Source organism: Balaenoptera borealis (genome assembly GCF_965194805.1).
Source record: "Balaenoptera borealis genome assembly, chromosome: 13".
Lineage (NCBI taxonomy): Eukaryota > Metazoa > Chordata > Mammalia > Artiodactyla > Balaenopteridae > Balaenoptera > Balaenoptera borealis.
Window position 1 is genome coordinate 44,867,475 of NC_138870.1, and position 12,437 is coordinate 44,879,911.

General features: G+C 41.6%; 1 pseudogene across 1 annotated transcript; it reads left to right on the top strand.

Annotated features, from left to right (window-relative positions):
• Nucleotides 1-598: 598 nt before the first annotated feature.
• Nucleotides 599-5,820, top strand: LOC309609624 (proteasome subunit alpha type-3 pseudogene; annotated as a pseudogene). Its single transcript has one exon. The product of its transcript is annotated as a proteasome subunit alpha type-3 pseudogene (transcript).
• The last annotated feature ends 6,617 nt before the right edge of the window (nt 5,821-12,437 follow it).

Sequence of the window (12,437 nt, forward strand, 5' to 3'; positions counted from 1 at the left end):
ACATTGTCACTTCTGACATATTTGCTGGCCAAAGCAAGTCACAGGGAATTCCAGATTCAAGGAGTAGGAAATTAGACTCTCCCTCATGGTGAAAGAGATGGAAAATATTTTGGTCACGGTGTTCAATCTACCGCAAGCTTTATAATCCATCATTCAAAAACTCTCATCAATTAACCAACCCACACTTATGGAACACCTAATATGCACTAGGTGTTGTGCTCAGTACCTAAGTATGAAAGAACTCTAAGACCCAGTATTAATTAATAATAAATAAATAATAATAATAAATTTATTTTCTTTATTATTATTTTTATTTTTGGCTGCGTTGGGTCTTCGTTGCTGCGCGTGGGCTTTCTCTAGTTGCTCGTCCGCGGCATGTGGGATCTTCCTGGACCAGGGCTCGAACCCATGTCCCCTGAATTGGCAGGGGGATTCTTAACCACTGAGCCGCCAGGGAAGTCCCCCTTTCATTGTTTTGTTTTGTTTTTTTTTCCTTTCATTGTTTCTGACTAGACTCATTTATAGCTCTGCAAGTTGGAAAAACTGATAGTAATGCAGATAATGTGGGGCCATAGAAATGCAAATGAACGTTGAGATAACGTGAGATGAAATTGGTTTCTGAATAAAAGAGAAAACAGGGGCTTCCCTGGTGGCGCAGTGGTTAAGAACCTGCCTGCTAATGCAGGGGACACGGGCTTGAGCCCTGGTCCGGGAAGATCCCACATGCCGTGGAGCAACTAAGCCCATGCACCACAACTACTGAGCCTGCGCTCTGGAGCCCACGAGCCACAACTACTGAGCCCACGTGCCACAACTGCTGAAGCCTGCGCACCTAGAGCCCGTGCTCCGCAACAAGAGAAGCCACGGCAATGAGAAGCCCGTGCATCGCAACGAAGAGTAGCCTCCGCTCGCCGCAACTAGAGAAAGCCTGCGTGCAGCAATGAAGACCCAACGCGGCCAAAAATAAGTAAATAAAATAAATAAATTTTTAAAAAAAGAGAAAACAAATTTGTTAAGGGCTTTTAAGTAGCTCACAGATTTCTAAGAGGGCCAGTGAGACACGCTCCATGGCTAAATATCCAGGGGTAAGGCCCAACCGGGGCAGCTGGAGAGAAAATGCCATTGCTACTCCTGTTCATCATTGATAGAGGTCCAGGCTGAATGATAGAGGCTCTGTTACTCCAGTCCTTTAATAGCCAGACTCTCCTACTGCCTTGCATGCCGGAAGACCAATTCTTTCCAGTGTGGCCATCTCCTCCCTCTGCTAAATAGTCATTCAACAAAATAATAATAAAATAAATTTAAAAATAAAATAAAATTGGTTTCTGCCTAGTAGAAAAGATGATTTCAAATTTTAGTACACATAGAATATTAACCAGTTTTGAACATATTAGCAACTTCATTTCAGCATTCCTGATTGCCTATAAATGTCTGCTCTTCAGATTCTCCTTTCAGTTGGTTTTAACAAATTGCAGGTTTTTCTCTTTAATTAGTGAGTTAAATAAAATCTTTGATATGTGTTCACTTCATGTTTGTGTGAGTCATTATTTTACTTTTTTGAAAATTATCCTACAACACAGTTTCCTCAACTGTAAAATGGTAATAATAATAGAACTTCCCCACAGGGTTGTTGGGCAGATGAAATTAGATAAAATATATGGATATATTGGGTTGGCCAAAAAGTTTTTGGGTTTTTCATGTTACAGAAAAGCCCGAATGAACTTTTTGGCCAACCCAATATTAGCAAAGTACCAAGCTCATAATAAATGCTTAACAAATATTAGCTGCTTTAATGTTGTTACTATTATTATTATTCAAAAGAGTTATCATTTAGTTGGGAAATCACACAAAACAGCAGCAAAGAGTTTAAGTACATCATTAAGCTCTAAACTGTGTGGCAAAGGTTATTAATCCTGGTGTTCAAAACAGGTTAATGGAGTCTGGAGTCATCCAGGAAGCCTTCCTGGAGGAGCAGTGGTCTAACTGGTCCTTGAAGGATGGGCAAGATTTGGGGAAGGAAAGAGAACGTGGAGGAGTTGGTCCCAGGCAAGGCAAGGCGAGGTCAATGTGGAAAAGAGTATAACTCGACCAGGATCTGTGACAGGTTCATCCCTAGCTCATTCCCCTGTTGCATTTAACTTTGGTTTGTCTGTTAGAGAATATTTCACTATTCATTTCTCCACTGACATACCATAAAAACATTAATCAGCTGAATTATATTCTTATCAATACCTGTCAAGAGCACACAATTAACTACAGATTTGTAAACTCCTCAGGGGCAGGGGGCAGGCCTTTAGCTGTTTCTCAAACACACTTCAGCATTAAAAAGTTTGAACTGGTAAGTGAGAAGGAAAAGAAGAAGAACTTGAGCCTGCTGCTGTCAAACAAGCTTGTCCTGATGAGCAACCCGACTGCTCTCTTGCCTAAGTCCAGAGTTGAGTTCAAGTTTGAAACACTACATGGCAAATCTCTAGCCAAAGCCCTCACCTGCCCCTCCTTTGATTAACAATCTCTAATTCAGGAAGTGGAACTATGGCATCTTTGGTGTCAGAGGCTGGATTTGGGCAAGAAAAAGCCCACCCACACTCCTCAAGCAGAAAGAGAACAGGGTGAGGGGGATCACTTTAGACCTTGAAGCCCTAGGCGTCCCAGTGGTTTTAGCACGATGAGCTCAATCGGCACCAGGTGTGACCTGTCAGCCTCTACATTCTCTCCTGATGCAAGAGTTTTTCAAGTTGAGTATGCTATGAAGGCTGTGGAAAATAGAAGTACAGCTATTGGAATCAGATGGAAAGATGGCGTTGTCTTTGGGGTAGAAAAATTAGTCCTTTCTAAACTTTATGAAGAAGGTCCTAACAAACGACTTTTTAATGTTGATCGGCATGTCTGAATGGCAGTAGCAGGTTTGTTGGCAGATGCTCATTCTTTAGCAGACATTGCAAGAGAAGAGGCTTCCAACTTTAGATCTAACTTTGGATATAACCTTCCACTAAAACATCTTGCAGACAGAGTGGCCATGTATGTACATGCCTATACACTCTACAGTGCTGTTAGACCTTTTGGCTGCAGTTTCTTGTTAGCGTCTTACAGTGTGATGATGGTGCACAACTCTACATGATTGACCCATCGGGTGTTTCATATGGTTATTGGGGCTATGCCCTTGGCAAAGCCAGGCAAGCTGCGAAGACAGAAATCCAAAAGCTTCAGATGAAAGAAATGACCTGCCGTGACGTTGTTAAAGAAGTTGCAAAACTAATTTACATAGTACACGGTGAAGTTAAGGATAAAGCTTTTGAACTAGAGCTCAGCTGGGTTGGTGAAATAACTAACGGAAGACATGAAATTGTTCCAAAAGATATAAGTAAAGAGGCAGAGAAATATGCCAAGGAATCTTTGAAGGAAGAAGACGAATCAGATGATGATAACATGTAACATTTACTTCATTTACTTCTATTTAACTATTTAGCCCTTTGGATTATTACATACCCACTGACCAACTTTCATTAAATCTTTGTCTTGTAAAAAAAAAAAAAAGAACAGGGTACAAGGCTGAATTACAGGAGGAGAGGAAAAACAAATGTGTAAAATACGTCCTGGGGTTTATAATCTAATTAGGAGGATAAAATCAACCAAGTACACAACTAAATAGGAAACCAGGCCAAGAAGTCTTGGGACGATGTCTTGGGGTGGGTAAGCCTTCTCCTATGAGACTGAGAAGGTACAAGCTATTCTAAGTGAAGAGAATTGTGAGTAACAGTGGGAAAGCCCAGCGTCTGCTCTGGGCAAGGCAGAAGTTGGGGGTGACATAAAGTTGGAGAAGCCAGCTGAAGGCAGATTATGAAATGCTTTCAGTGCTAGGGAGTAGTGCCTTGGAAAGAAACAGGATGTGTATTAGTCAGAGTTCTCCAGAGAAAATGGAACCAATAGGATACACAGGGATAAATATAAGAGGAGGTTTATAATAGGAATTGGCTCACATGATTATGGAGGTTGAGAAGTCCCATGATTTGCTCCGTACAAGCTGGAGAACCAGGAAAGCTGGTAGTGTAATTCAGTCAGAGTCCAAAGGCCTGAGAACCAGAAGCACAGATGTCTGAGGTCAGGAGAAGATGGATGTCTCAGCACAAGCAGAGAGAGCAAATTCATCCTACCTCTGCCTTTTTATTCCACTCAGGCCTTCAGTGGATTGAATGATGCCCACCAGCACCATTGGTGGAGGTTATCTCTACCCAGTTTACCAATTCAAATGCTAATCTCTTCCAGAGATACCCTCACAGAAACACCAAGAAATGATGTTTTACCAGCTATCTGGTCATCCCTTAGCCCAGTCAAGTTGATATATAGCCCAGGTTTAGGAAGATTCATCCAGGCAGCTTGTGCTGGGTAGAGTCAGACGATTCCTGAAGCAGTCCAGAGGGGAAAGGACAGTCACAGCTAGGGCAGAAGTGGTGGAGAGAGAGTAGAAGGCAAAGATGGGAGAGGTGGGTAACCACCCCTATTACCCTCTCCCTTGCTCACCAAGTTCCAGCCAAAATGGTCTCCTTGTTGGACTTCAAATATGCCAGGCATGCCTCCACACAGTGTCTTTGCCTTTGCAACAGTCTTCCCCGGAAGTATGTAAGTCTCATTCTTTCACTTCTACTCAAGTTCCCTTGACCACCAAATATAAAATAGCACCCTTCCCCCATCATGGCACTCCCTAGTTCTGTTACCTTGCTTTATTTTTCTCCATGGCACTTATCACCATCTGACCTAATATATATTTGTTTATTTTCTGCCCATTCCCAATAGTGTGCAAGCTCCATGAGGGCACAGATTTTTTTAGTTCACCATCGTAGCCTCAGTGCCTAGAATAGGGTGCACAGTATGAATACTCAATAAATAACTGCATTGGTTTTAGATGGGCAGGTTAATGTGACATCAACAGTTTGAGACTGTGACATGCAAGACAGTAGTACCTTTAACAGAGATAGGAAAGTTGGGATAGAAAAATGTTTGTTCAACATGGAACATATTGAATTTGAGATATATGAGATTAATTGAAAATTCAGGACTAGTCCAGAGCAAACCTGCAGGGAAGTGGAAGGCAGAATCCAAATCTCCAAAGAGTAAAAAAAAAAAGCTGAGAGGAAAAAGGTTGAAAGGAGGAGCAGGATGGAGAGTCAGATACAAAGGGCACAACCATAGATGGTCAAGGCCATAAATGGGAAAGTAAATCACTAGGTCAGAAACCATAAAGAAACATTCAGGTTGAATATGAAATATGTCAGGAAAAGGTGATTGGGGTCAAGGCCATGAGAAAGAACCATTAGGCCTTTTACAGGCTGCATTTATCCGTGCTGGCTATAGGGAGCCAGGTAGGACTCATGGCTTAGCACTCAAGAGCTGCCCTCCACAAGTTAGACCAGGGCAAGAAACCCAGAGTTGGAGGCATCTACTGAGCTCATCAGGAGCTGTGATACAAAGATTTGGTCTCTGCCCCATCTGAACAGGAGTGACAACAGAAGCTTTGGGAACTGATGAGTCACTAAGGAAGAAAATGCAGAGTTCGAGTTGCAACTAGTGGCCCCAGGGTTAAACTGACCCCCAGGAATGTTTTATTTGGGCTACACAAGGTTTTATTTTCCAAATTAACATCTAGGTTTTTTTTTAATTTATTTATTTGGTTGCACCGGGTCTTAGTTGCAGCCAGCAGGCTCCTTAGTTGTGTCTTGCGGGCTCCTTAGTTGTGGCTCACGGGCTCCTTAGTTGTGGCATGCGAACCCTTAGTTGTGGCATGCATGTGGGATCTAGTTCCCTGACCAGGGATCAAACTCTGGCCCCCTGCATTGGGAGTGCAGAGTCTTAACCACTGTGCCACCAGGGAAGTCCCTAACGTCTACTCTTTTTTTTTTTTTTTTGGCTGCGTTGGGTCTTCATAGCCGTGTGCGGGCTTCTCATTGCGGTGGCTTCTCTTGTTGTAGAGCATGGGCTCTAGGCACATGGGCTTCAGTAGTTGTGGCTCGCGGGCTCTAGAGCACAGGCTCAGTAGCTGTGGCACACAGGCTTAGTTGCTCCACGGCATGTGGGACATCAGAGACCAGGGCTCAAACCCGTGTCCCCTGCATTGACAGGAGGATTTTTAAGCACTACGCCACCAGCGAAGCCCCCTAACGTCTACTTTTTTTTTTTAATTAATAGTAATCTTTTATTTATTTATTTATTTTTATATTTATTTTTGGCTGTGTTGGGTCTTCGTTTCTGTGCGAGGGCTTTCTCTAGTTGTGGCAAGCGGGGGCCACTCTTCATCGCGGTGCGCGGGCCTCTCACTATCGTGGCCTCTCTTGTTGCGGAGCACAGGCTCCAGACGCGCAGGCTCAGTAGTTGTGGCTCACGGGCCTAGTTACTCCGCGGCATGTGGGATCTTCCCAGACCAGGGCTCCAACCCGTGTCCCCTGCATTGGCAGGCAGATTCTCAACCACTGCGCCACCAGGGAAGCCCCACATCTACTTTTAAATGTTAGAATTTTCACCAGAAAACCCTTATTTCTGGTTTATCTTGCAGAAACTGGAAGATTTGGTGACACTGGGCTAACATTTCACTTGATAATAAGAGTCTGAGCTGAGTTGTGACTGGTGCCTTTAAAGGAAGTGTATAGGGTAGGCTAGGCTACAAAATAGAAGGAGCTTAGGATGAAGATTTGTTTCTTGTTCACTCAAAGTCCAGGGTCAGTCAGGCAACTCTCCAGAGCAGCTTTCCTCCTGGCAATGACTCAGGGATCCAGGCTGCTTACACCTTATGGCTCTAGTTCAACTTATGGTCTCCATGATCAGCAGGGAGCAGTAGCTGTTCAGATCAAGCTGCTCCATAGCTTTTAACATGCTTCCTACTTGATGGGACACAGCTCCTTCCTCTGACAGTCTGTCTGCCAGAACTAGTCACATTCCCCCCAGTAGGGAGCTGAGAAATGGGGAGCTTATGGATTTGGGGTGAGCAGTAAATGTCTCTGCCACAGGGAGCATGTGCTCTGTATGCAGTTTGCCACAATGCCTACCAGGCTGCTTAAATATTCCCATTAGCCGCCTGACTCCTGGAGGCATCTGCATCCATAGCCTTTGGGGCAAAAAGAGAGGAGGGCAGGAAGAGAACCTTGTGGAATGCTACCAGGGGCTAGCTCACAATAGAACCCTACACTGGCAGGTGTCTTTCTGCCTTTCCTCTCCTCCCCAAGGTAGCTGGTTATCGAGAGAACCCACACCCACACCTAGCCATCTCTTTCCCACTTTCCTGGGCACACCACTGAGGGATGCCTGCTTTTTCTCCAGAGATGAGGATTCAAAATGTTCTTGTGCTCCAGCCACTGCATATTTCCAATTCCTCATAGTCAAGAATACTCTTCTATATTCTATCCACTTTACTTCCCCTTGCATTGCGTTTTTCTGTTTACCCTTGTTCTGCAGAGCTGAGTAGGAACAGAGCTGCAACAAGAACCTGCACTACTAGGCTCTAGAAATTACGAATCCCCATGTAAAACGTTATTCAGGAAGACAATTTATGTGCTGTCCCTTTAAAGTGCTTGCTTTATAGATCTTATTTTTCCCCTCTGGCTTTTAAAATTATTATCATTTGTTCCTCCTTTTCTGCCTTCTTTTGGATTAAATAACTTTTTAAATCCCACATTAATTAATTTATTGGATTTTTAGCTATACTTCTTTGCATTATTTTTTTTCCGATATATGGGTTTAATTGGGAAGTAAAATTAAATGTCCAGCAAGAGGAATTAATTGGAACAAACTGTTTTTCACAGCTAAGCATAAAATTAAAACATAGCAAACCAGAAGAAGTGAAATAATTGGTTTATAATGAATTATAATTTTTAATCACTGAGAGCCCCCAAACCTACTCATTTTCCTTTTACAGTAAATTTTATTTTTAGATTAATTCTAGTTTTCCTTATTACAAATGCAATACTTACTACAGAATAATTAAGATACAATTAAGTGAAAAAAAGTCATAGGAAAATCACATGCCTCCAGATATTTTCATGTATCCAGATACCACCACTAATAAAACCTTGATGTTTATATTTCCAAATCCTAGTCTATGTTTAAGTTGTTTAAGTAAGTTTTATTGACTTTAGGCACACTATCATAGTTTACACAAGCATCCCATCAATTGTGAAACCCTAAAGGTTTCCAACTAACCCATTTTTTTTTCTTTTTTTTTTAATTGGAGTATAACTGCTTTACAATGGTGTGTTAGTTTCTGCTATATAACAAAGTGAACCCGCTATATATATACATATATCCCCATATCTCCTCCCTCTTGCAGCTCCCTCCCACCCTCCCTATCCCACCCCTCTAGGTGGACACAAAGCACCAAGCTGATCTCCCTGTGCTATGCGGCTGCTTCCCACTAGCTATCCATTTTACATTTGGTAGTGTATTACTTCTCTGCTTTTTTTTTTTTTTTTTTTTTTGGCTGCATTGGGTCTTCGTTGCTGTGAGCGGGCTTTCCCTAGTTGCGGTGAGTAGGGGCTACTCTTTGTTGCGGTGCACGGGCTTCTCATTGCAGTGGCTCCTCTTGTTGCAGAGCACAGGCTCTAGGCGCTCAGGCTTCAGTAGTTGTGGCTCACGGGCTCTAGAGCGCAGGCTCAGTAGTTGTGGTGCATGGGCTTAGTTGCTTCGCAGCATGTGGGATCTTCCCGCACCAGGGCTCAAACCCGTGTTCCCTGCGTTGGCAGGCAGATTCTTAACCACTGTGCCACCAGGGAAGCCCTCTGCATTATTTTTAAAGTTCCTGTTCTAAGGCTTAGAATATCTATCCTTAACCTTTCATAGCCTACTTAGAGTTAATATTGAATCTCTTCAGACAGAAGGACCATCACCCTTTACGCTATAGTTGTAATATACACATTACACCTAAATACATCATAAATCCCACAACACAATGTTCTAAAATTTGCTTTTAACAATCAGATGCATTTTAAAAAAAATTAAAAGGGAAAAAAGTCTTCTATATTTATGCAGCAATTTACGATTTCTGAAACTCTCCATTCTTTCCTGAAGATCTCAATTTCCTCTGGTGTCATTCCCCTCAGCTTTCTTCTTCTGGCACTCTAAGAATCTTGTTTCTCTGCTTTCAGGACTCTATAGTTCATGGGAAGCCCATCGCCATTCAAATTATTGTTCCCCTGTATATGATGTCACTTTTTTTCTGAATGCTTTCAAGATTTTCTTGCTATCACTGGTTTTCAGCATTTTGACTATGATAAGCCAATGCAGTTTTCTTTATGTTTACACTGTTCAGTGTTTACTGAGCTTCCCGAATCGTAACCAAATGTGGTTAACCAAATCTACAGTTTGGGGGTATTATTTCTTCAAATATTTACTATCCTATCTCTTTCTCTCCTCTCCTTTCGAGACTTCAGTAACATGTTCAATCTTTTGATATGGCCCACGGGTCCCTGAGGCTCTGTTCACTTTTTGTTTTCCAATCTTTTTTTCCCTCTCTTCAGATTTGATCATTTCTGTTGATCTGCCTTCAAGTATAGAGACTCTTTCCTATCATCTCTCTTCTGCTCTTAATCTCATCCATGAAATTTATTTCAGATATTGTATTTTTCAATTTGAAAATTTCCATTTCATTCTTTTCATATTTTCTATTTCTCTGGTGAAATTTCCTACCTTTTCATTCATTACAAGTATATTTTACTTTAACTCAACAAGCACAGTTATAATAGCTGCATTAAAGTCCTTGTCTGATCATTTCAACATCTGGCTCATCTCAAGGTTGGCCTCTGTTGTCTTTTCCCTCCAGAATGGGTCACGTTTTCCATGTTCTTCACATGTTGAATAATTTTGACTATATCCTATACATCATGAATGTTATGTTTTGAAGACTCTAGATTCTGTTATATCCCTCTGTGGCAAGCAGAATAATGGCCCTCTCAAAGATGACAACATCCAAACTTCTGGAACCTGTGAATATGTTATATTACACAGCAAAAGGGAATTAAGGCTGCATATGGAATTACAGTTGCAAACTGGATGACCTTAAAATAGGAAGATTATACTGGATTATCCAGGTGGGCCCAATGTATCACAGGGGTCCTTAATAGTGAAAGAGGGTAGCAGAAAGAAAAGCCAGAGTCAAAGTGATCAGTACAAGAAGGATTCAACCCAATGCTTCTGGCTCTGAAAATGTAGGAAGGGGACCATGAGTCAAGGAACATGGGCATTTATACAGAAGGTGGAAAAGGCAACGAAACAGAATCTCCCATAGAGCCTCCAGAAGGAACGCAGTCCTGTCAACACTTTTATTTTAGCTCAGTGAAACCCATTTCAGACTTCTGACCCCGAATCATAAAAGAATAAATTTGTGTTTTTCTAAGCCCCTAAATTTGTGGAAATTTCCTACAGCAGGAACAAGGAACTAAGGCATCCTCCAAAAATGTTCATGTTTTCATTTTAGCAAGCAATTAAATTGGTTGGACCCAAACTACACAGTCTCTCTCTCACATGAGGTAGACAGCAGCTCAGATCTCAGTTCAATTCTCTTTTTTTTTTTTTTTTGCTTTCCTCAGCTGAACAGTTCATGCATTCACGCTTCAATGACCAGCCAGAGACTTGGGCAGAGTCAACACTAGAATTCAGGCTCTCTTCTTTACAGTATTCCCTCCTGACTTTCTGAGACAGAGACTAAGTAAATGGCATCACCCAAGTGTTCATGCCAAAAAGTTGGGAGAGTTCCCTCTCCTGTGCCCTTCATATCTAATCAATCATGAAGTCCACTTCCAAAATATATCTGCATCTATCCCTTTCCATCTCTTCATTCATGCCTAAAACAGCAACTTCTCTCATCAGGATTACACCAGGGTTGACTTATCCAGTAGGCACAGCAGGCACAATGCCTGGGCCCCACCATACTTTAAGGGGCCCATAAAAACATTTTAGTTTATTTTTAAATTATAAGAAAAAAATAGGAACTTCCCTGGTGGTCCAGTGGTTAAGACTACATGCTCCCAATGTAGGGGGCCCGGGTTCGATCCCTCGTCGGGGAACTGGATCCCGCATGCCGCAACTTTAAAAAAAAAGATGCTGCACACAGCAATGAAGATTCCACGTGTTGCAACTAAGACCCGGTGCAGCCAAAAAAAATAATAATAAAAATAAATAAATAAATATTTTTTAAAAAAAGAAATGTTTAGGTCAAAGAAAATGTATAATATTAATATATTGGTCTTTATACCAGGACAATCGTAAAATATAATTTTTAATACTGTTTTTTGGAGAAAAGGGCCTATGAAGGCAAAAGTACCTAGAGTCCATGAAAAGTCATTGTGAGATCCTGGCAGCAAGAACCTTTTAACTGGTCTTTCTCTTCCATTAGTGCATGTGTATAATCCACTCTCCATTCAGTAAACTGAGTAATCTTGTTGTCCTTGCTTAAATTAAAGTATGACTTCTATACAGTAAAGTGCACAACCCTTAAGTGTACAACCTGACGTACATAAATATACACTTATGTAACCACCACCCACATCAAAATACTAAGTAATCCTTTTCCAAATTTTATTCAAGTCATGACATTCCCTTGCATAAAATCTTTCCATGCTTTCCCAATCCACTTGGAATAAAATCCAAACTCCTAAACCTGCTTCACAGAGCCTCACATGATCCAACCCCTACCTATTTCTCAAACCTCATCTTGTACGACTCTCCCCCCTCCCTCACCAAACTCCAGCTACCAGCTTTTAAATTCCTCAACTTGCCAACATGTTCCTGCCCTGGAGCATTTGATCTGGTAGTGCATCCTCTATCTTCAGCTAAAGCTCTTCACGGGTCTGGCTCTTTGTAATTCAGATCTCAGTTTACATGTCACTTCCTCAGAGGACTTCCCTGACCATGCAATCTAAAGTTGCACAAAAACACTTTTATTAAGTCACCTTACTTACCTGCAGAGTGCTTATCATTTCTAATATTTTATTTATTCACTGCTTATTGTCTGTCTTTCCCTCACTGAACTGTAACATCCTTTGGAGCAGTTTTGTTCTCCGTTGTACCCAAAATGCCAACAACAGTGCCTGACACATGGTAAGCGCTCAATGAAAATTTTCATTTAATTAACTACTATCTATGATAAAAATATAGCATTAGCTAGAGGAAGCATGGATAGCACTCGGCTGTGAAATCCTAAGGGCCTGAGTTTGACTGAATTTAGTCGGTAAAATGAAGGATTAAAAGAGGTAAAAGCCCGTGGCAAGTAAGTGTTCAATATTTGTTACTTATTCCTTCTAAACATGCCCAATTAAAACCATCCTTAAGCAGAATACTGGGTTTGTTTTGCTTTAACAAAAAGCGATTTACAAAGAAACTCAAAATTTTCCCTTTCAGGAAACCAACTGTGGCACGCCCATTCTGGGTTCGAGCCAGCTGCCATTCGGTGCCAGAGAAAT